Source organism: Zosterops lateralis (assembly GCF_965231275.1).
Source record: "Zosterops lateralis genome assembly, chromosome: 19".
Classification (NCBI taxonomy): Eukaryota; Metazoa; Chordata; class Aves; order Passeriformes; family Zosteropidae; genus Zosterops; species Zosterops lateralis.
Genome location: NC_139779.1, coordinates 3,079,481 through 3,085,794, shown reverse-complemented (window position 1 = coordinate 3,085,794; position 6,314 = coordinate 3,079,481).

Below are 6,314 nucleotides of genomic sequence, written 5' to 3'. Positions count from 1 at the left end.
GGCTCAGGCTTGAACCAAACTGCTGCTCAGCCCTGACATCCACGTTCTTCATTTCATTTCTTGCTGTAATCAGGATCTCTTTTGTTCGTGGCTGTAAGAGAGAGGAAAGCCAGACTTAGGCACCAGCAATATCAGCAGCTAAACCCAGAGAATGAATGTACACTGAAAGCACAGCAGCTGCTGTGTCCTCTTTTTATTAAGAGAAAACAAATCAAGGAGATTATTAGAGGAGAAGAAAGGTGCTGCACTGCAAAATAGTAATTACTTCAATTATGAGAAGTGTTTGTACACATGCACAGAGATGACCCCTTTTGGCAGAGCACTCGGTAACGTTAAAGCTGAGGAAACTCAGCCAGCAGCTAAATGGAGAATTCAAGTTGTGGGAGTCACTATCCTAAATTTTTTATTTAGTATACACTAAGCTGGCTCTGCCTTGAAACGAAATTCGGTGCTGAATCTGAGTCATAAAACCTCTCTATTCAAAAAAAAAAAAAAAAAAGGCTGAAAAAAAAAAAAGGAAAAGGGAAAAAAAGGCAGTGGCTTTTGCATCATTATAGGGTTTAGCTAAAAATTACATAATAAAATATTAAAGGGAAAACTATCGAGTTGCCATGCAGCAAAGCCGGGCTTGTGTCAAAATTTTAAAAAACTGTGAGTCAGGGAGAAGCTCTGAAGCAAGCAGCATGACATAGGGGAAGGGAGGCAGCGGGATCGGTGACTCAGACAAACATTTCAATGCAGGAGACACAGGCAAACAAAAGGATCCTGCCGCCTGTGATGTCAGCAAGCAAACGCTCCCGTTTGGGAATAAAGGCTTCCTACGTATTGCAGTGCAGGAGGAGGGAAGGGGGGGCAGCTGGCACCACCGAGATCTTGCCTACGTAGCCACGAGGAAAACCATCCATTAGGAATGTTGGAGCAATATTTTCAGGAGCTCTCCTGGTTCCTGGTGATAGCTGCTATCTGAGGGGTTTGGTAATTATGGAAAAATCCATTTCTCTCGGTGCATTGTGCTGGGATTTAACACCCTCCACACGTCCTTCCGTGTGTGTGAGCAGAGGAACAGTGTGGCTCCCTTATACTATTAATTTCAGCTGACTGGTGGTTTTAATTTTGTTTGTAGTAGAGTAGCATCCAGAAGCCCCAGCTGAGATGCTGATCTTGTTATAACAAGATAAATGGTCTTGGCTGAGTAAATGTTCGAGCCTCCAGTGTTATGGGCATCATTATTCAAAATAAAAAAGATGCACAGTTACTGGTTAACAGTGGGAGTTACAGAATGTCCAGAGGAAACATTGGAGGCTCTCTATGCTGAGATCTTAAAATTTTTTTCTCTCTTTTTTTCCCCTATTGAAGCTATTATAAAAATCAGCTCTGCAGACCAGAACTGAGAGAAGGATCTGTTGGCGGAGACAAAATTAGATTAAATGAGCCAGATTTCGTTCTCATCTGCTGGAGACAAGGAAGCTGTTCCAGGCTCAGAATTGCAGAGAAAGAAAAAAAAAAATTGACCGTTGCCTCACCAGTAAATCTTCCATGGCAAGTTGATTTTTCCCCATATGTGCCTGGAATTCTCATGCGTGTCACAGCGTCGGTGCCCAACAGCGAGGGGCAGAAGAGGATTTTATTATTGCACAAAAAGTGAGATTCTAAGTAGCCAATCTCATGGCTGTGCATCAAAAAGAAAATGGGTTGTTTGATTTGCTGCTTAAGTCCCAGTTTGCTGAAAGCCAAGGGCTTTAACTGTCATGCTGAGTTTGAAATTATTCCATTTCGTGGGGACGGCATTTGCTTGTGGTGGAGGAACTTATTTTGTCACCACAACAAGAATCCAGATCCCACCACAGGCCTTGGCAACAGGCAAACACTGCGGTCACAGGAGAATTCTCAAGCCCTGAGTCCTGCTTTGAAACTCTTGAGTTTAGACAAGGAAAATAACAATTTATTTGTTCCCGATTTGATGTGTTCTGCACCTTTTCCATTATGAAATGCTTAGGAACCAGAGAGCCTCTAAGTAGAGTAAATTTAAGAAAAACATGGAGAAGAAATTGCTTAACTGGAGGTACAAAGGTGTACCAGGGTTCAAGGTAGGAAATCAATCTCCTATTGGAGTCAGACACAAAGTGATTGATTTGTGTGGAAAGGAGATTTGGCCACTAAACCTGAGTGCTGAATACAGAGCTGAGAAAAGTACATTTCAAATAGAACAACCATATCCCTGTTCAATTTGATTTACCGTTCCTTTAGTTATTTTACAGGCAGATTAAATTTAGGATCAGATTTATTCTCAGGTACTTGATGGATTAACAACAAAGGTGAAATCCTCACTGCCTGCTTTTTGAACTCCACCCTTGTCCTGAAGGAAAGACGGGAAAGTTGGAATGGCAAGTCATTGTGCTCCAGCTTCTCCAAAGAGACTGTCTTTGCCATGTTTAGGATAATAATTCTTTAGAAAGGCACATTCAGATGTGTTTTACTGTTTTAATACATGTTATATATATATGTTATAAATATATGAAATATCCATGGTGAGTTTAGAAGTATGGTTTGATGCTTTATCCTTGAGAGAAATGGAATAAACAGAGCACTGACATGGCAGCACCACAAACATTAGAGAGGGGAAATAACAGTTATTTTCAAAGGACGGGAAGCAGGGGGTCAGCCCGCGTTCCCAAAGCAGCAGGGCTGTGCTAAGAGCCCCGCAGGGAGCCTGGCTGCAGGGGAATGTGGCTCTGGCAGAGGCCGGGAGCAGCCTGGCCAAGCTCTCCTCCTCCTCCTCCTCCTCCGCAGCCCCTGGGCTCCAGGAACCGCTGCCAGCTGCTCCCTGCTCCGGGCTTCCCTCTGCTGCTTCCCCAGGCCGGGCACTGGGTGTCTGGTGGCTGCTGGCCATGCACTCATTTGGGATGATTGGGGTCAGGGGAGCTGCCTTCCCTTGGCTGCAGCAGGAGGCCTGCATTAATGTTCTCTCCTGAAGAATGAAATCACCGGGAACTGGCCCCTTTCCCAGTACTGAATTTCACCCACAAATGCACCCACTGTTAAACTGTCAGCTCCTGTCTTGCTTCCCACAAGCAAGAAATATTCCTACAATATCCACTATCTATCTATTAGAGAGCCCAAGCTCCTCTGCACTCTATCTATTGAACTAATAAATGGCATTAAAACCAATAGTTCCATCATTACACAAAGCAGTAAAAATGTTAGATTATGTGCCAAAAGAATGCATAGAAAAGTCTGTATTTTACTAAGTCACCCTTCAAGAATTATAGCTAATGCTGCTGGTTTTATTACAAGAATTACTTGCCATTGATTTAAACGGAGCCAAAGAAGCATTGGGATATTAAAAATAAATAAATAAAAATAAAAAATCACCTTTCAGTTTCAAACAATGAGAACGGGGAATGTTTAAAATATTTTATTACATATATAGGAAAGTAAAAAAGAAACTCTACAGACCTCAAGGAATGGTTGTAATTGGGTCTGGATGTTTTCCTCAAAGGCCATGAATATGCTGTTTGAATACTCGCTCAGTTTCCATTATTTTGGAGGTTTAAATTTCTGACACATATCCCTCTAATACTCTTAATTTATTTAGTGTGAACTGTTGGCAATTTTAGCAACACAGTTACAACTACACTCACTTAGTAATTCTTTTTTGTATCATATATGTTACTAAATTAAAATGTTTTGGGCTAAAGAACAAGTTGTCTCCTTAGCAAGAAAATAATGTCTATGAAGTGCAGCGTGTCAATAAGAGATTGTAACACCTCTTTTTTTTTCTTTTTTTTTTTTTTTACTGGATAAACTTACAGCTTACTACACTTTTGATAGTAAATGTGTTACATCACATAAATCTATGTATTTAAAAGCCATTCATTCATTAATTTGTGAAATGAACACGAGTTTTTGTGGCTCAATCGTAGGGTTTGAGACTGTTGAAAGAAGTTGGAAGGAGCTGCATCAATGGGATTGGAAGGGGACACTAATTCAAAGCCCAGCCTTTCCTAAACAGGGGTCTGAATGGAAGGATGAAAATGGAATTTTCCTTTGGGATGGGACTGGAAATTTCCATGACAGCTGGAAGTGGGATTCAGGCCTGAAATCCCGTGTTTTGCAATGGATGGGGATATTTCAGAATAATCTTTGACTATTAATCTGGAAAAGCTGACTTGACCTCAAAAACTTTAAAAAAAAAAAAAAAAAAAAAAAAAAAATAGCAAGAGAAAGAAAAAGAGAGAATGACTTTGGTGTTTAAGAAGATCCTCCAAAAAAAAAAAAAAAAATCCTTATTATGGTCAAGGAGCCAGTAAAACTGTGGTGACAGAAGTTACTCAGCTTTTTAAAGCTGCACTTGACCAGCCTGAACCTGAGAAAATGAACTGCAGTCTGATGGATGTTGACTCTGTCAACAAGATTCCTCGTGCTGTATTCCTTGCAAATTCTTGCAGTCTTTACTCTTAAGCAAGTGGAATTATTAAAACTGGATATAGCTGCTAAAAATTAATTCAGGTTTACTGCGACAGCCCTACTTTTTAAAGAAAGAAGCCCTACTTTGAGGAGGCATTTACCATTGGATTTTTGCCACTAAACTCATTTGTATGGCTTCAGATCATGTATCACAGGTATGTTAAACACTGTCAAAGCATTCTGCATGACCCTACCTGTCTTCTGTTTGTCAGCCCACAGGAGTCACTCCCAAAGGTTACAAAGGATTAAAAAAGCACTTTTTTTTTGCCCTCCATACAATTCAGGTCACCTCCCCAAGGCCTGTTCAAACCCTGCTTATTTCTCAACAGCAAATGAGAAAGGGGAAGGCATCATTTCAAGGCTAAAATAAAACAGGTTTCTGTTTTATTATTATCCAAAACAATGCTGCAAAATGTTCTCTTTTAAAACAAAAAGCAACATGATTAAACTGAAAAGGACACAAACACCTGTGTTTCCTTCTAACACCAAGTACAAACCTTATCCTCCACATGATTTCCAATGTCCTAAGGCTCAGAACGTTGTGAATTTTGAGTTTATTCCATCCACAGGAACCATCCACCCAACCATCTCCAGGGCTCAGCCCAGACACTCTAAATTTAGCTCCTGGAGAGTTCCTGAACACTCCAAACATTTGGAGCACAGGCTCTGAGGGATCAGTGGGTGCTCAGAGCTTCCTTTTCTGGGCAGCCCCCAGGGTGGCTCCTCCTGGGGGGAATTGGCCACCCCACAGAGAGAGGGGCCAGAAGTTTATCCTGACCTGGCTCAGCCCCACCACCCACAGCCACAATATGCTCCCTGTTCCATCTTTGTGAGAATGGAGATCCAAAAAAAAATGGTTTTTCCCACCTTTCCCTCTCAGAAAACCAACGTCAGCGTGGCTCGGAGCCAATCTCAGCTCTCTGTTTAATGTCAGGGCAAAACAATCCCTGGCTTGACCGTAGTGCCAAAGAGTTGACAAAAAAAAAAAAAAAAAAAAAGTGTCCTGAGCGTGGAGTTCTTACTCTATTTCATTTTAATTAGTGTCTTCTGCCACGAGACAAATGATGAAAAGCACATGGGGACTGCCAAGATGAATCAAGGACATCTGGTAACTTTAACATTTCAATACGAGACAGAGTAGGTATTACTCTGTGCTGTTTGAAACAACTAAATATATATAAAAAATCAACAAAAAATTTTAAGGAAAGGCTGTTTAAATGCTTTTGATTCTCTTCTAAGATAGTTTTAATTGCTGTTTGTCGTAAAACATGAAGCTGATCTTGCATCTTGTTGAATTAGCTGTGACTTCCCTAAGACGTTGTAATAATAGGAGTTTTTATAATTCAGATCATATTATATGAAGATTATCTGGATTATGGTTTCTCAGAAACTCCAACTGCCTCTGGATTCTGAGTGAAAAACAACTGATCATGAAGTTAAAACTGCTTTGTGATACTTGCACTGATATACATCATCCTCCCGGGGCCTGTGACTCACTGATGATGCAGAACACACAAACATAAAAAAAAAAATAAAAACCAAAATCCAGCAATGGCATCGTCAGCTGCAACTTGGAGCTCTCTGCTCAAAAAGAACTGCAACATTTCTTACCCTTCAATGTTTCTTACCCCTCAATTTTTCTTACCCTTCAATGTTTCTTACCTTCAAACCCACCTGGCCCTTCCCTAAATAAATGAGCGCTAAATTGAAAATAAAGAAATGGCATTTTAAAAAAATATATTGCTTAGAGATAACCTTCCAGGACAAGAGATACGGTTTTCTGTTGGCTGTGAAAGACTAAAGACTAACTGTGACGATCACATTTTTAACTCTCAGGGCTTTTACAT